Consider the following 17,807-nt stretch of genomic DNA (forward strand, 5'->3'; position numbering starts at 1 on the left):
GGTTCAAATATCAAAATTTCATTACTTTTTACAGCTGACTAATATTCCAATATATGTGTATCCCACATTTGTTTTTCTGTGGATGGATGTGAGTTGTTTCCATCTTTTTGGCTGTTTTGCATAATACTTTAATGATCACTGGAATACAGGTATTTGTTTCTGTTTTCAGTTCTTCTGGGTATATACCTTGGAATGGAATTACTGGGTTATACGGTAATTCTCCATTTAAGTTTTTGGGGAACCACCAAACTGTTTTCCACAGCATCTGTACCATTTTACATTCCCACCAGAATGTATTAGTCTTCTAATTTCTCCACATCCCCACCAACACTTGTTATTTTCCGTATTTTTTTTATTATAGCCATCCTAGTGGATGTGAAATAATATCTCATTGTGGTTTGCATTTGCATTTCCCTAATGAGTTACTATCTTTAATATCTTTTCATGGGCTTATCAGCTATTTGTGTATCTTCTTTATAGAGAAGTCTATTCAATATTTTTGTCCACTTTTTATTTGAATTATTTGTCTTTGTTGAGTTTTAGGTCTTTATATATTCTGCATTTTAAACACATATCAGATAAATGATTCTCCCCTTCTATAGGACAACTTTTTATTTTTTCATTGCTAAATCCGAAGTCAAAGATTTTCCCCTATGTTTTCATTTGGCAGTTTTATAGTTTTAGCTTTTATACATAGATTGTTGATTCATTTTGAGTTCATTTTTTCATATGCTGTGATGAAAGGGGTCCAACTTTATTCTTTGGCATGTGGAAATCCATTTGTCCCAGTTCTGTTTGTTGAAAACACTATTCTTTCCCCTTCTCCATTGAATGGACTTGGCATCCTATCAAAAAATCAATTGACTGTAGATATAAGGATTTATTTTTGGACTCAACAATTCTATTCTATTGGTCTATATGTCTATGCTTAGGCAAGTGCCATACTGTTTTGATTACTGTAGCATTGTTTTAAGTTTTAAAACCAGGAAGTATGAATCCTCCAACTTTGTTCTCTTTTTTCAAGACTGTTCAGACTTTTTAAGACCCCTTGAAATTCTATACGAATTTCAGAATTGGCTTTTCCATTTCTTCAAAAGAGGCTATTGGAATTTTGACAGAGATTGAGTTAAAACTGTAGATCACTTCAGGTAATATTGACATCTTAGCAAAATTAAATCTTTCAATCCCTGCAAATGCTGTCTTTGCATTTACCTGTCTATCTATAGACTATTTTTAGAGCAGTTTTAGCTTCACAGAAATATTGAGGAGAAGGTACAGAGCTTTCTCATGTATATTCTACCTCCGCGTCCATTTATTTTTTAATGGAATTTAAATTCTTTTTTTTTTTTTTTTTTTTTTAGGTGAGGCAACCCTTGGTTGACCTCAGAGATTGCAAGGACCTTGTCAGCTTATAATTTCTTATTTTTTATTTTTTATGCCTACAGTGTCTGGTCTTCCTAGGTGGTCTCCCATCCAAGTACTAACTAGGCCTGACCCCGCTTAGCTTCCAAGATCAGATGGGATAGGGCTTGTTCAGGGTGGCACGGCTGTAGACTAAATTATTCTTTACTTTCAGCAGTGTTTTATAGTTTCATATATAAGTACTTAACTTCCTTGGTTAAATTAATTCCTAGGTATTTTATTCTTTTAGATGCTATTATAAATCGAATTGTTTTCTTCCTTTTTTCGTTGTTCATCCTTGTTCTATAAAACTCAACAGATTTTTGTGTTGGTTTTATAACCTGCAGCTTTGTTGAATTAGTTTATTAGCTCTATTAACTTTCCAGGGAGTTTCTTGGGACTTTTATCTATAGGGTCATGTCATCTGTGAACAGAGATAATTTTACTTTTTCCTTTTCAATTTGGTACTTTTTATCTATCTATCTATCTATCTATCTATCTATCTATCTATCTATCTATCTACTTATTTATTTATTTATTTTTCTTGTTTAATTGCTCTGTCATGAAATTCCAGTAAAATGTTGAATAAGCAGTGGTGAAAATAGGCATCCTTGTCTTGTTTCTGATCTTAGGAGGAAAACTTTAAATCTTTCTCCATTATATATACTATTAAAGGTGGGTTTTTTAAATGAGCTTTTTCATGTTGAGGAAATTCCTTCTCTTGCTAGTTTTCTGAGTGCTTTTATTATGAAGGAGTGTTGAATTTTGTGAAGTGGCTTTTACACATCATTTGACAAGATCATGTGTGTTCTCCTCCTTCTTTGTTCATTTAATGTAATGTACTATGCTGCAAAAAAAAACACTCAAAACATAGTAACTTTGCATTGCTGGGATAAATCCCACTTAGTCATGGAGTATAATCTTTTTAATATGCTAGTGAATTTAGTTTGCTAGTATTTTGTTGAGTTTCGGCTATATGAATTTTATTCATTGCCAGACTATCATTCAGGAATTTCTTGGATGACTCCTTTGGCAAGGCATTTCTATCACAGAAATGACAGAACTTCTGAATTGCTTATCTGAGTGAATCAAATTAAAATTAAATTTTTATAACTGGCCTTTGCACTTAGAGAATACAAAAATAATTTCGTCTATAATGTTAGAAATGTCATTCTAACAGGTAATGGGCTAAATGTCTTACTACATTATTTCATTTAAAAGGTAACAACCATTAGTATCATCATTTTACAAATGAGGACATGGAAATGTGGAGCCAGTAAATAGTAAAGCAAGGGCTGTTAGCTGCTTTTAGCTCTTGTTTTTAGTCCTTGACCCCTAATTCCTAACTCTATGTCTGACCTGAGACATAAGTCTGTTTACAACACTCCAGAGAAAGAATAATGCGTATATCTAAAGAATACCACATGACAGGTCTATTTTCATATCTTTATTTTCTATAATTCAGAACTCTTCAAATATAGCAAAAACACCAGTAATAGAAATTCATAGGACTAGAGTAATTATAGTTTTGTATTCTAATGTTATAGATGAGTGGATGAATTGGTGGAAAAAAATATTGAAGAAAATCTAAGAATGGCGTGAACAAAATCTTTATAAATCTAAATGCTCATGAATCAGTCTTCATCATTTCTAAACATCTTAGGCATTTTAGAGGACAGCAAGATTTCTCAGTAAAACAATGTGATTTTTCTATGTAAGTGTTGCAGCATAACAGGTGTGTTGGCTAGTGATAAGATACTCTGCCAAGCAACAAATAAATAATTGCACATGAATCCCAGGAAGATGTTAGCCCTGAGGTATATTTGAATGTGATTTTTAAAGTGACATTCTATTTTTTTTTTCAATATCAGAAATAGCTGCATACTCCTATCTTGAATGGTGATGTTGACACTCCTTTTCACCAAATACATTTTATTTTTAATGTTTTAAAATATATTGTGAAATCATTCGTTTACCTCCCCTCCCCACTCCCTTTACCTGGATAATGTCTTTAAAATGTTTTTTCGGTCATGTCTCCATTAAGAAGTCTTCCCAAGTTTTCCAGTTCTTGGTTAGACACTCCTAAATCCTTCTATAGCACCCTATTTTTATGTTTTTGGGTATGAAAATTACAAATCAGGCATTATCACCCTGATTCGTTATTTTCTGTGTATTCATTATGTCCTCAAGACTATAAGTTCCTTCAGGGCTTGGTTTAACGGGGTAAGCTGGGCAGTTTCTTTGATGGCTGTCACTTAGGAAATGTGTAATATGTAAAAAAAAAAAGTGAATAAATTTTCTGTGTTACGTGCATATGATTCAAGCTGTTTCAGTTTAGTCTACCCCAACTCTAACAATTGCTATTCTTGACTTGGGAAAGTTACTGTTCAGTAAAACACTTTGCTACCCCTGCCAATTGGTAAATCTTAAAAGGATAATAAAAATACTTCATTTACTAACCTGAATGCATTGTATTTTCAGGGAGAAAAATGATACATGCTCAGTTTTTCCATGTCACTGACCAATTATTGAAGAATAGGGCATGAAGGCAGTTGGACTGTGACATCTGCCACGACCCTGATCATCAGGGTCTTTTTCACTGCCCTGGCTTGGTGTATGTTCACATCTCCCTCACTGATTCTGAAATAATACAGCTGATTTCAGAGCATGCCCTTCCCAGATGGACGATACCTCTCGGCAGAGATATTTATAACTTTAAGAGCAGGGCATTGGACATGATTCCTTTCTTACTATAATGTTAAATTATGATTGCTAAACATAGTCAAAATTAGTCAACCTGTGTTGAAGTATTTTTTTATTGCACAATTCTTGTAAAAATGCTCCATCGCACTGGCCACTGGTGGCTTGGAAGTGCTGAGTTTTAGGCATGGTGAGGCAGTATTTTTATATTCAGTTCTGGGTAAAGTATCTAAAATATCTGAAACAAACTGATTTTCATTTTTGAATAAATCGGTGTCTAAGATAAAAGATTTGCTTCAAATCCTATACTTTTCCCCTTCTTTTTGTCTACATCTCGACTCTGATCTCTTGCATACTTTGGATGACATCGTTGTTCCAAAAGGAAATAAAGCAGGCAAGTGTATGAGCAAAATATCAAGTAATAAATATGAAGAGTCAAATTGAGTGTTAATACAGTAGTGGGACCAGTTTGGGCCTGAATTTGTGTCAGTTGGTGGGAAACAGTTTAAATCAATTAATGAAACTTTCTAGAAGTCATTTACATGGTCAGTGTCAAAGTGAAAAAGACATGTTGGGAAGAAAATAGAGGAGTTGTAGGAGATGAAAACGTAGGCAGGAATTTAAAAATCTTATTTTGTAATTGCAAAATTGGTTATTTCCATCTAGGAGTGATATTCAAAAGGTTTACCAGTAGATTGGCCTTGCCATTGACTCATCAGAACATAGGCCATTGCTGAGCAGTGTCCTAGAGGCCCATTACATTGTTACTGTAGGCAGGCACAGGGATGAGATTATTTAAAAACTTGTATTTAAAAACTTGTTTGGAAGTATAGCAATATTTTAAAACATTGGTGGATCTGTATTAGAGCTTCCTACTCTCCATCTACATTCTTCAATAATGCTGGCACTGCCTGATAGTAATGAATCTCTGGAAAGGAGGGAAAGGAAGACTTCTTTGAAATTTATTCTGTGCAGTTGGCAGACAGGTGGTATTAGTCTTGAATAAATTAAACATTTCAATAAATGACTTTCTCCTATACATTTAGGAAATTTGACTGCATTGGGTATTAAGTGCATGAAGCCTAAATTTCCCCAATGCACAGTAACTCTATCTTTTATAGGAACAGAATCGTGGCCCTGCAGGAGACACTGGCAGAGCAGTTCTCCTGTGGTTACTTTCAGTCCGACCCCTTGGAACTTCATGCTGGTCTCTAAACCTGGCTGTATTTGGTTTGTGGCCATTGAAAACCTAGAATAAGGCACTATGAATCACTCAGTGGGGACTATAGAAAAAAGGGAGAAAAAGGAATAAGATTCTAAAGGAAAAATTGGAGGATTAAGAAAGGGCCAATGTCTAGTACAGTACCAGATGTCAGAGAAGAGCATGCCAACTCTACTGGAAGATGAGCAACCTAAAGCCAGAGACACAAACGATATTTTTCTCAGTGATGCTTAGGGCACAGTGCAGTGTGACGTACAGTGCTTCTGAAAAGTGTGGGTTAAGCTGAAGAGAAAATGGTAGAACACATGTTTTCTTAGTTTTGATTTCATGTCATTTCCTCGTTACTTTAATAGCCATCTTTAAGTAGGTAGAAATTGGAAGCAGGAATAAAGGAAAAGGGAAAAAATAATAGAGAAGAAAGTGACATGTATTGGCTGGAGTGAAGATGGTAGCTAAAAGAAAAATCAAATCCTGAGTATTTTGAAGAATAATCAGAGAAATTAAAATATATAAGTAGAGCAAAGGTCATCAGGTAAGTTTGATATTTACGAAGAATACTTTAATTTGAGATTGGAATGATTTGGGGTAAGAGAAAATTCTTCATCTTTTTGGCTACTTTCCTTTTTTTGAAATCTTGTGACAACTTGATTAAAACATACAGTCCCCTCAGATGTTGCTGAATTGTGAACTATTGAGTATGACTGAAAGTTGTCAATTCTGTTAGGAGAAAAGGGAAAGCACCATTTTACCTGGGATTTGCATTATCTTCCTTAACAATGTAGCTAATTTTGTAGTTAATCCTTGTGGTTTATAAAAATACACATATTCTCAATTTAGCTAATAACCTTCCATGTTTTAACTTTTAAGTAAAGGACAGTGTAGGAGTGAATGAAATGTTTTATTGAACACAATAGTGCTTATAAGTTGGAAATGGAGGAGTTAGCACATGGCTGTAGAATTGAGCCTAGGAAGTTTCATGTCTTGTCACCAGATCTATCATGAAAAACAGGAATGTTTTTGCATGCCACCACTTTAATGTCATAAGAATTCATAGTATACTTTCTTGTGAAAGATTATTCGATGTTCTAGCCTCAGTCTTTGAGTTGACCTCATGTGGCATTGAGGTAACGAATGAGGAAGATAGCATTGGAGGAGGTGATGATTTCAAATTGGACAGTAGGGGAACCAGATCAGATAAATCCAAAATTCTGTACTTGAAGATGACAAGGCCATTAGTATGAATGTGTAGATGTGTAATGGAAATATTGTGCAGTTGTGTATATTTATGGAAGCAAAAAAGGAAGGTGTGCTAGATGGAGGGAGAAAGTATTTATAGAGTTACTCATGAATATTGAAATCATCCATAATGGTTGGGCATTAAAAGGGAACAGTAATGTCGAATATTCAGATTGTATAGGTTCATATATGGAGAATAGACATAAAACAGAGAAAGGGAATAGCTAAATATTGCATGGTGAGATAATAGGACACAAAGTCCCTCCTGTGTCATAATTTACTGTCTTTTGATTCAAAAATAATTTTGCTATAATTTCATACTTCTACAGTATAATTCGAAGAAACTCTTAATGTAATTTTAAATTTCATCTTTTCAACATTGAACAGTTTGGGAGGGTTATGATCAATAATGCTTTTATGTTGCCTAACTGGTAACTTGTTAACATTTTTATTTAATATTGGTGAAGTAAAAATTAAAATTAAATGACTGCTATAAAATGTGATTAGTGATTCAAGTGACAAAAATGAAATCTCTTGTCTGGGCTTACACATACGTGTCTTTGCCAGTTTTTACTGCATATAAATGGCAAGCAAACAACCTTCTAGAAATTCTTTTCTATCTAAAACCACTATTCACCTCTTTGACATAAATGCAGGCAAAATGTACAGTGCTCTTCCCTTGTCTCTGTTTCTCTGTGGTTCTGCCTTGGCTACCATATGTGTGTGGTTTTTCTCCTGGTAATTTAGTACATTATTTAACTATAAGAACTTTTTAAAAAAATCTGCCCGCCCCCTGCAATTTGAGATGTATCTAGAGCATTCAATAGGTAATCAATAAATGATTGATGAGTAAAAAATTATTTGAATGAATAAATCATATTTATTTTTTCAGAAGATGATAGTTGTGTATGTGACATTTAGATTTCAAATTTACTTAACTGAAAGTGTTATACATTTTGTTTTTTAAAATACATCTTATATTTTTCACCAGATGGCTTCTTTAGTAACAAATATGTGAGGAGTTTGAAATTTTCAGCACCTTTCTGTAGGGTACCTCTCTGCTGTCTTTGTTTTCATGCTATTTCTTTAGTTATATCACATTAAGTAATATCTCATAGCATAATTTATTTTATAAGTAGTTTAAATAAACTGCATCATTTCAATTGCCTTAGAAAACAAGTTAATGATTGTAACAGATAACACAAATGCAGCAGTAAAATACATAGGCATATAATATTTACCTTCTGTTATTGGTATAATTTTATTAATCTAATAACATTTAATTTTTCTTGCTGTTGAATTTGATTATGTTAAGGGTGTAATCATTTTGAATGGTGTTTTTTTTTTTTTTTTCCCCCACTCTAGGTTCCAAACTCTTTATACTCAATTTGTGATTGTCCATATGGGTGGGGATTTGGTCCTGTCCAGTGGTCATTTATAATTTCTTTCTCTGCTCTTTCATACCAGCTTGTTAGCTGGCTCAAACCTTCTCACCATTAAAACAACCTCTCAGCTATTTTTTCTTTCTTTCATAGCCAAGTTTCTCAAAAACAATATATACTGAAAACTTCCACTTTTCTGTACAAATATTACTGTTCCCTCTGTCCCCCATTCTCTGACTTCAGGTAAATTCTTCTGGCAGTGACCACTTGTCAATATCCAGTGGTCTGTTTAACTCCTCATCTTTTGACTTTGTGGAAAACTCCCTTTTTCTAGAAAGTGTCTCTTTAATTTCAGTAATACCTTTCTTTGAGTATCCTTCAACCTTCCTTTAAATTGCCTTTATGGCTCCTTTTTTTCCCTGCTATTCCTTTGTCTTTCAGTGTACTTTAGAAATTTGCCTTTGGATTTTTCCTGTTTCACTCAGTGCTCTCTCTGAGCCAGCTCAGCTAAGCTCAAGACTTAAAGGCTTTTCTGTCCACCTGCACTCCTCCATGACATCTGTTTCTGCCAAGTTCAGGCTCATATGATCTCCTAGCAAAGAGCTGCAGAGAGTCCTGATCCTTCCCTCCCCTAGACTTCCCTGGTAATCCTGTAATTGTACTCTTCTTGAATTCAGAGTGGTCTTCTTAACATGCACTAAAATCATGTCTCTCTATTGCTTATGATCCTTTAATGACTGCTTATTTATCTAAATGTAAAGGTTGAATTCCTTGGATGAGCTCTAAGGAATTCCATCGTCTTACCCTTGCTGAGCTCTCCAGCTTCATAGTTGGTTTCCCTCCACTCCTCTGAGCTTCAAGCCATATTTATGTGCTCCTTGAGTTGCCATACTGCTTTATGACTTCTCATTTTCCTCATCGTGCTCCTTTTGTTCCAATTCATACAACTTATTACTACTGTTCTCCCTGAAAACTCTCATTTTTGATGACTTGTCTGAAGGACTCTTTATCCAACGAGCTTTCCTTAATCTGCTCTGAGATAGAATTGGCCATTGTCTCCTTTGTAGCCTCACAGCACCCTGAACTGTGGTTCCTGCCCTTTCAAAGCTTATACTCTAGTCAGGAACAGTCAATCAAACAATTTGAATGTAGTGTGATTGGTATTCTAACTGGGAAGACTAGGGTGCTATAGACTTTGTTAGAAGGATACTTGACTCAGACTTCCAGAGGAAGCCGACTGCTGAGAAGGGATCTGAAGGATGAGTAGGTCTTATCTACGAAAGGGGGAAGAGGTGAAGGGGAATGATTCCAGACAGGAAAGGCCCTGGAGAGTAGAGTGAGACAGAGTTGCTGACCGGTTTTCTTATGGCTGGAATATAAACCCAGGGTGTGGCATAGAGAATAGAATAAGACTTTCTTCATACAAGTCCTCTAAAACATGTTGATGAGTTTGGAGTTTATGCTAAAGGCAGTGGGGAGTCACATAAGTTTTGAGTAGAAGAGAGACCAGAGCAGGAAAGATCTCTCTGATTGTAGTAATGAGAAAAGACAGGGAGAGGGTTGATGAAAGGGGACCACAAAGAAGGAAGTTAGAAGGTTATTGCAGTAGTTAAGGAAAGATGATGGTGGCTTAGAGTAGGTGAGAGCACACATGGATAGAAATAAATTATAGCAATTCTTAGTAGGTATAAGAGAATTTTCAAGTGACTGGATATCTGAGGAAGTTAGTGTAAGAAGAAATATAGGATGCTGCCCAGTGTTTTGATGTGGACAGTGGGTGGTGCCATTTAACAAGAATAGACATCACTGGAGAGAGTCAAGCTTGCATGGCAAGATGAAGATCTCAGTTTTGTGTTTGAGATTCCTCCAGTGTGACATAAAAACAGAGCAGGCTGGTAGGCAGTCTGAAACCTAAAGGCTATCTTATTTATTCATTTCTTGTTACTGATAGTAACATTCTTGATCATGTCTTAGTCATCCTCAAATGCCTTGTAACTGTCATTAGTTGGTTTTCAAGAACGATTTGAATAAATGAATAAAATGGAAATACACACCAGGGTAGTCTTTCCTATCTATTCCTATTCATAAAAGGGTTGTATTTAGAATTTTTAGCTAATCAAGATTACCCTGTTAGCCTTTTTCTGAATTCTTATGATGAGTACTTATAGTTTAGCAGAAGAACCAACAACGATGATACATGCTAAAATATCGGAGATAAATGTAAGATCGTTTCACTTCTCAGTTCATGAACACATCTTTACTGATCCCTTGTTGGTACTGTTATCTGCATTTTTTCTCCCTGAGATTCAGATTGTTTGTGACTTCAGTGAAGGTCTCACATAGATACTTAGGTACTATTTTGTGTTATTCGTGCTATGTTCAGATAATGAAAAATGACTGTAGCTTTAACGTCTAAGTAGTTCAGATTTTTGCAAGGTACACTTACCCACATAATGAGAAAATGAATCATGCTTTTCAAAGTGGATCCAATTGGGTGTCATTTTCTTCCTATATTTATATTCAGTTTGGAGCTAATCTGGCATTATCTCTAGATATTATAAAGGAAAAGTGGTAAGGATTCTTGTGTAAAAAATATTGCCCCCAAAATAGCAAATGTGTTCTCGAATGGAGAATTTCTTGAGAAGTCTCTCTCTCTCCCTCCCTCTACCCCCCGCCCCCCTCACATAAGGGTCTTGTTGGACTGTGTTATAATGCTGGCCAAGGAAGAGTGCCACTTGGGGACGGCAGATGTTCTTTTTTGGTTTCTTTGTCAGTGAGGGACACTGTGAGTCAAGATTAAGGCTTGGGAGCTAAATAATAGAAACTGAACTAGGGGTTTTTCTTCCAGCTAGCAATCCCCAAGGTCATAGATTCTGTCTTCAAAAATTCTAGAGATCTGAAGTGATTAAGAATTGAACTTCCTTATGTTTATCATACACCAGTAGGGAAGAAATCAAGTGAATCTGAGCACTGATGAGGAATGCTTGGGTCTCAGTCAAGGTAGCTGCAATCAGAATATAATTCAAGATGCTAGGATAGGAGATCACTGATTTCTACAGAAAGACAAGTAGAGACCAAAAATAAAAGTCACTCCTGATCTTTATTTTCAACTTTGCTTTGCAAATTAAGCCTCTAAAAAAAAAAGGCATCGTTGATTGAGGTGAACCATGCATGCTTTTAAGTAACATTTTGCTGAACTCTCTCTCCAGTATAAGTATATCCTGGTTGTGCCTGTGCACTTGGAGATCCGTTTGGCTGAAAATACTGCAATAATTATTTAAGACGTTATCTCACAGCATTAACAGGTTTTGATGACTTTATTGTAGAGATAATCTGGTCCTCATGGATGAAATAATAGATTTGCATTTTTTGAGCAAAACTTTTTTTCATAGATACTTTCAATTATGATCCCTATGCTCATGACCCACAAATATTTTACTCTCTTACCAGATTTCCTTTCTGAGCTATATTCAGAATATCAATGTATATATGTGACCATTTCGGTGTCTTAGTGATAGCTCAGATTCTTCAGGTCTCAAACCAAACTCATAATTTGTTCCTCAAGTCTGATCAAGTTCCAGTGTTCCCTATCTCAGTGCCTGGTATCACCACCGGTTGAGGTATACAATCAGAAACCCTGGCTAGGAATGTATTCCTGCCACTGGCCTCTCCTTCATCTCCTATTCATCAACGAGCCCTGTTGACTTATTTTTCTTTAGTATTTCTAGACTCTGTCTTCCTCTTCTCATTTCCCTTGAGTTCACTCTAGTCCAGTGGTTCTCAAGTAGGGGTGATTTTGTCTCCAAGCAGTCATTTAGCAATGTCTGGAGACATTTTTTTGATTGTCAAAACTTGGGGATCACTACTGGTATCTACGGATGTTGCTAAACAGCCTACAATGCACAGGAAAGCCCCAGCAACAAAGGATTATCCAGTCCAAAATGTCAATCATGCTGAGGTTGAGAATCCCCTGCTCCAATCCAAGCCAGCATCTTCTCACTCCTGGATTATCACAGCAGCCTTTGAACTGATCTTCCTCTACCTAGTCCTTAAGCAATGCAGATCCAACTCCAGTGCCCTTCACGGCTTCTCATAACTGTTAGGGTAAAGATAACACTTTCTCAGGATGGTCTGGATGGCCCTGCAGAGTCTTGCCCATGGCCAATTCTCCAGCTTCCATTCCTGTTGCTCCCAGCTTGCTCTCTGTTCTCTAGCTGTATTGCCTTCTTTCTTATCTTTGTATGGGCTTTGCTCTTCCTGCATCTGGCTTTCATACACACTTCTCTGCCTGGAACATTGTTATCTCCACCAATATCTTATTAATTCCTCTTCCTTCTTCTTTAGTGTGTAGTTTGCACATCACTGAACTTGAGTGGCACTTTTTGAACTCTATTCTAGATTAATCTTCTAATCAAGTTCTCATAGGTCTGGACTTCTTTGTATCACTTTATTGTGAATTTGTTTCCCTTTTTAAAAAAGGAATATGCTTTAAAGAGTAGTAATAGCTAACCTTAAACACTTATGCCAAGCACCCTTCTAGGTGCTCTATTTGTATTTTTCTTTAATAATCATAACCATATGTGATAGATGTTACTTTATATTGTTACCTTATTTAATAGAGTCTAAGATACATTTTTCCCAACAGCTCTGAAATTAGGATGTATCTTATTATGAATGACATCTTAAATTTTGCAGAACCTGGTATTAGTCCTACTTTACAAATGAGGAAGGTGAAGCACAGAGAGGTTAATTCACTTGCCCAAGATTATATAACTAACAAGTGATGTTGTCCGGATTCTAATTCAGGCAGTCTGAAGCCAGGGACCATATCAACTTCAATTTGTGCCTTTCTGCATCATAATGCTGTTATGAGGATTATGAAGATAATACATGTCAAGTATTTAGCTCACTGACAAACAGTAAACACTGAATAAATCCCTCTTGTTATATTATTACTATTATTGTTATTAGTATGTTTATTATTTCTCTTATTGTGTAATTATTTAATGATATCTCTTCCACAGAAAGAATTGCAAGAGGGCAAGGCCTCTGTCTTTTCTGCTTCTCACTGTATCTGTTTTTCTTAGCACTGAGCTGGGTAATAAGTGTTTTTTGACTGAATAAATGAATGCTTGAATGAAGAGAGGGACTATTATGGAGAATTGTAGTCCTATCATTTGAAGACACAAATGTTCATCTTGAATGATTGGTTTGTGCCTCTCTTATGGCACTTACCCCATTCTGTGTTGTAACATTTATTTGTGTAATTGTCTTTTATCTCCTCACCAGATTATAAACTCCCTACACACATGGCATTGTATCCCTAGTACCTACCAGTTTCATTGTATTGAAGACATTCAGTACATGTTGGACTAATTGACTCTTGAATTACCCTAGCACTTCCAGCTCTGTTCAGAACCCGGTACTGTCATAGGGGAAGATCGTCTCTCAAGATTTTTTTGTAACAGAATAATAAACCTTTTTGCCATTGATATGGCTCTCATTTCCAAACTGTTTTCATGTAGGTGTCACCAAATTCTCCTGCATATCTATATAGACTTACTTATAATGAAAACAGTCATTGTACTCACTGAAAAGTAGAGATAGAGATAGATATTTGGGAATAGTTTTCCTTTTTTTATTTCTAGTTTAATTGGCGTTTTAGGAAGAATTAGTGATAATTTTTCAAGGAAGTTTTCAGAGGAATAGTTCCTCAATAGCCTTTATATGCTGGCCTTAAAAATTAAGGAATGAGGAAAAAGCTTTTTGAGCATTGGAGTTTGTTTATCTGAATTACTCACCATGTTGTAGAATAATGAATTTATTGCCTTTCCAATTGGCTACATTTATTGGAAGCCTAAAGAATGAATCTTTTTTATGCCAAGGAGAATGTTAGGTCGTGGGCCTAAACAATTTACCTGGCTTCTTTCTTTTGGATCTAGTTTTATGTCTTTGGCAGCTGAATGCAAAGGATATTGCATTCTGCCCTGTCCATGCCAAAAGTTCACAGAAGCGAGCATTTTTGGCAGAATGTGCTTGTTTTAAGGACAAAGGTGTTTTAATTTCATACTTTAATTTTCAGGGATTTGTTTGTACACTATAGGTGAGAGGTGCACAAAATTATGTATTGTGTACTAAGCACTTGGGGATATAGCACATGTGTCACCTTGATTGGCTGCACAGAAAGTACCACAGTGGCCTTTGTTACCTGGACTATACACTGAGCAAGGCCCCGGAGGGAGCACTGAATGGAATGGAAATTTATTATTATTGTGTAGATTAAGAATTTAAATACCTTAGAACACAGAAGGATATTTTATTAAGTGCAATGACTTTTCCTGACCACTAATATGACTTCTTATCTCAGGTGATTGTGGCTGAAGGTTGATAATTCTAGACAAAGCAGATGAGGAGTGTCTATGGGCCACAAGCTAGCAATCTTTACTTTATATTTTTATGTACATTATGTTTTAGTTATTTTGTGGAAAGCAACTAGTGTATAGCAGGATCCTGTATTAAATGGTTGTTTTTAAACATTCTAAAATATGCATACTTTTGTAACATTTGTATTAGTTACTTTGTAGATCTAAATGTTTAGAGGAGTGTTTCAAATTCCACATAATTCCAAAAATAATAAAATTAATGTGTGAAATTCTGTTATAACGAAGATAAGCAAAGAACAGTATAAGTGGAACTTCTTTTTATTATCTATTTATTTATTACAAGTGAATTCATGAACCTATATTATTTTCTTCATTGTCAAATAACCAAATCAAAAGATTTTTTTCTCACAAATGGAGATGAGGGATTTGCTTTTTATGAGCTAACAGTTCTTACTATTCTGGATCAATTTTTTAATGTGCATTTTTTTTTTTAACTTTGCAGTTACAGCTCTACTGACACATTCCTACAGATATATCACGAAAATGTATAGAAGTGTTCATTTTAGTACAGGTTTACTATCAAATTGGAAATAAATACATTTCTGTAGGCAACTGGATCTATTACTGCATTCGTCCAGTGAAATCCTGGGTAGTGTTTAAACAGGCTAGGGTAGTCCTATATGTGCTGAAGGCGCAAAACGTGTTTTTGCAAGTTTCAGAATAGTATCAAGAAGATGATTTTATTCATGTAAATAAGATGAAATTTACATATATGTAATTTTGAGTGTGTATAACTCTTTTGGAAGAATATACAAGAAACAATTCATAATGATCAGTTTTGGAGATGGAGGCTGGGGAAATTTTGTTTTTGCTTTTTTTTGTTCCTCTATACTATTTATATTTTTTACTGAAATATAATTGACAAAAAATATTATTAGTTTCAAGTATCTAACATAATGATTCAATATTTGTATACATTGCAAAGTGATCACCATTGTTTACATATTTAAAAAATTCATAAAATAGTTACAATTTTCAAGTGAAATACTCTAAATTGATTCCTTACCTCTTTGATTATTTCTTATATTGGATGCCATTTGATTAACAAATAACATAAAGAAAGAAATGTGAGAAAAATAGAGTGTGTATTTTAGTTTTGCTCATGGCAGAATTAGTTGCCACACACTCCGCGTGCCTTCCCGAACCCACCAGATGGCATGTGTGTGGGACTGTGTGTCGCCAGCATGTGGGGTGCTGCAGCCCCTGCAGTTAGTCTTAGGATGTGGTTCCGGCACACACCTTCCCAAACTGGTATTCGTGGTACCTCCTTTAGAACTCATCATCGTAGAGCCTTTTCGTAGTCTGAAGAGGGGTGCTCTGTTGTCAGGGCCAAATTATAGCTTGGATAATTACTTTCGTTCCCTCCCCTCTTCTCTCTTTCTAATAGATAGCAAAGCTATTTTGGTTATGATAATAATAGATGCTTAGGGATTTTCCCTCAAAATGCTTTGTTTTCTTTCCATAATTCACATAATGTATTCAGAATATTGGTGGGTCTTTTATCTCTCATTTTAGAAATGGTCAAAATGAAATTTAGTGAAAGCAACTGACTCTTTTCTGAGACAATGGCTGAATTAAGACACACAAAGAGTAACTGATGAACTCTCTGAAATGTGTGCTTCATAGAGTATCTGAAGAGAGTTGCTGCCTTTAACCCAAAAGTGAGATCTGTCTGAGGAAACTCTTATTAAAAACAAGCATTTATCAGCAGAAATCATAAAATATATCTTTGGATGGAGGAAAGTACTAGGAAGAAATTGAAAGCCGTATATAATGTGCTTTTGTTCTTTGTAACCCAAAAATGTTAAGCCTCATAAATATGTTGAGGAGCATGTAGCCATTTTTATTATATAATTAAAGGTAGAGGGAAGAATGTAATTAAGTGACAGACTACTGTAACAATAAGGAAAGTTTAAATTCTTATGGGTCAGTCCTCTATTTGGAGTCATAGGTCATACCTGCACTGCACTTGGAAAACCACTTTGGCTTATATGGGTCTTCAGATCAACACTAGATGGATAGCAGAAAATAGCTGGATCACGTTTTAATCTGAAAGATTTCAAAATGCCAATCAGACCCTTGGCTTGCTCTAGTTTTCAGAAATACTATGTGAAATGCGGATCATAAAGCAGAATTTGGCTCTATAACACTGAATTAAAATTATTCTTAGGAAGGCTTCAATTAACTCCACAGCAAAACTACCAGTATTCTCAATTTTTGTAGCTAGAGCTGCTTATGAGAGTGGCAGATGGCCACACAAAGCAACCATGTTATTTCATTTCCAAATTTATGTAAACCGAACTCATAAATTTTAAAAATAAGACCACAAATTTACTACCACAATCTTAGGTCCCAGAATCAAATCCTGGGATCTTTAAAAGTCATCTAAATTTGCTGATGAGGTTTTTTTTTGTTTTTTGTTTTTTGTTTTTAAAAAGTAACTACTACAATTTAAAAATACCCTTCCTGTACCTTCAGTGTTTATAACCTCCCTATCCTATCTTCCCAGTCAGCTCATCTGCCAGATGTTGACAAAGGGGGTTGAACAGGAGCACTTTGTAGACAAAACAATTTGGGATGGAACCCTGGATCTGTAAGACTTTAGGTGAATAATGTGACAACTGTAAACCTCTCTGCCCTCATTTGTAAATATATAATCATACAAGTATTTAAATTTTAGTGAGAGAAACCATATGAAGCAGTTGATTAATACAGCTCTAAGAACATGGTAAGTGCTAAATTGTTAGTTAATTTTATTAAATTTATTTTTAATTGGCCACTAGGAAATAGAAGGAATGGACTATATTCCTTCAAGTTTTGGAAATATTTTTCTAAAAAGATCACGTAGTTAGTGTAATGATTAGGAAACATTCTCTTGAACTGGATTAGATAGCCTTTAGATGTGGGAATGAGTTCAAATATTTAACAGGTGGGATAGCCCAGGTACTGACACTTCAGAGTAGATGCTGGCAGGTGGATCTTGACAGTATGTGTCAGCTGGAGAGCAGTCAGGTCTTTGGAAGCTCTTTTCATGGAGTGGTGATGCCTCCATTGCTATGATAGGCATTATTATTAGATGTGATTAGAAAATATGACATTCTACCTAGTTATTTTTTAGATATTTCTGAAGTAGGCAAAATACTGTTTTTGATTTAACCCTGTTGGTGAAATTCTTGGAATGAAAATAATTTTTGAACTGATGGGGGCCCTTAAACACATTTACTGTATGCCCTTCTTCATCTAGCAAATGAGAAAAACGGGCCTAGGGTGGAGAAGGCACAGCCTAAGGTTCTGACTCTCTGGTGCCGTCTCCACTCACGCTTCTTTCTAGAAACTTGTGCTTCTCCATCCTTTGATGAATATGGATCCCGATGAACACTGGGATCTTTACTTGATTATTCAGATTCTTATCAAAGTTTAGGT

At 35.3% G+C, this 17,807-nt stretch overlaps 1 protein-coding gene and 1 pseudogene across 8 annotated transcripts in view; one reads left to right on the top strand and one right to left on the bottom strand.

Annotated features, from left to right (window-relative positions):
- The window catches only part of NPAS3 (neuronal PAS domain protein 3), an 807,876-nt gene that overhangs the window by 211,966 nt on the left and 578,103 nt on the right, over nt 1–17,807 (top strand). The gene's annotated exons all lie outside the window — the stretch shown is intronic.
- Nucleotides 1,437–1,555, bottom strand: LOC112475593 (annotated as a pseudogene).

The sequence above is a fragment of the Pteropus alecto genome, unplaced genomic scaffold (genome assembly GCF_000325575.1).
Source record: "Pteropus alecto unplaced genomic scaffold, ASM32557v1 scaffold171, whole genome shotgun sequence".
NCBI classification, from domain to species: Eukaryota; Metazoa; Chordata; class Mammalia; order Chiroptera; family Pteropodidae; genus Pteropus; species Pteropus alecto.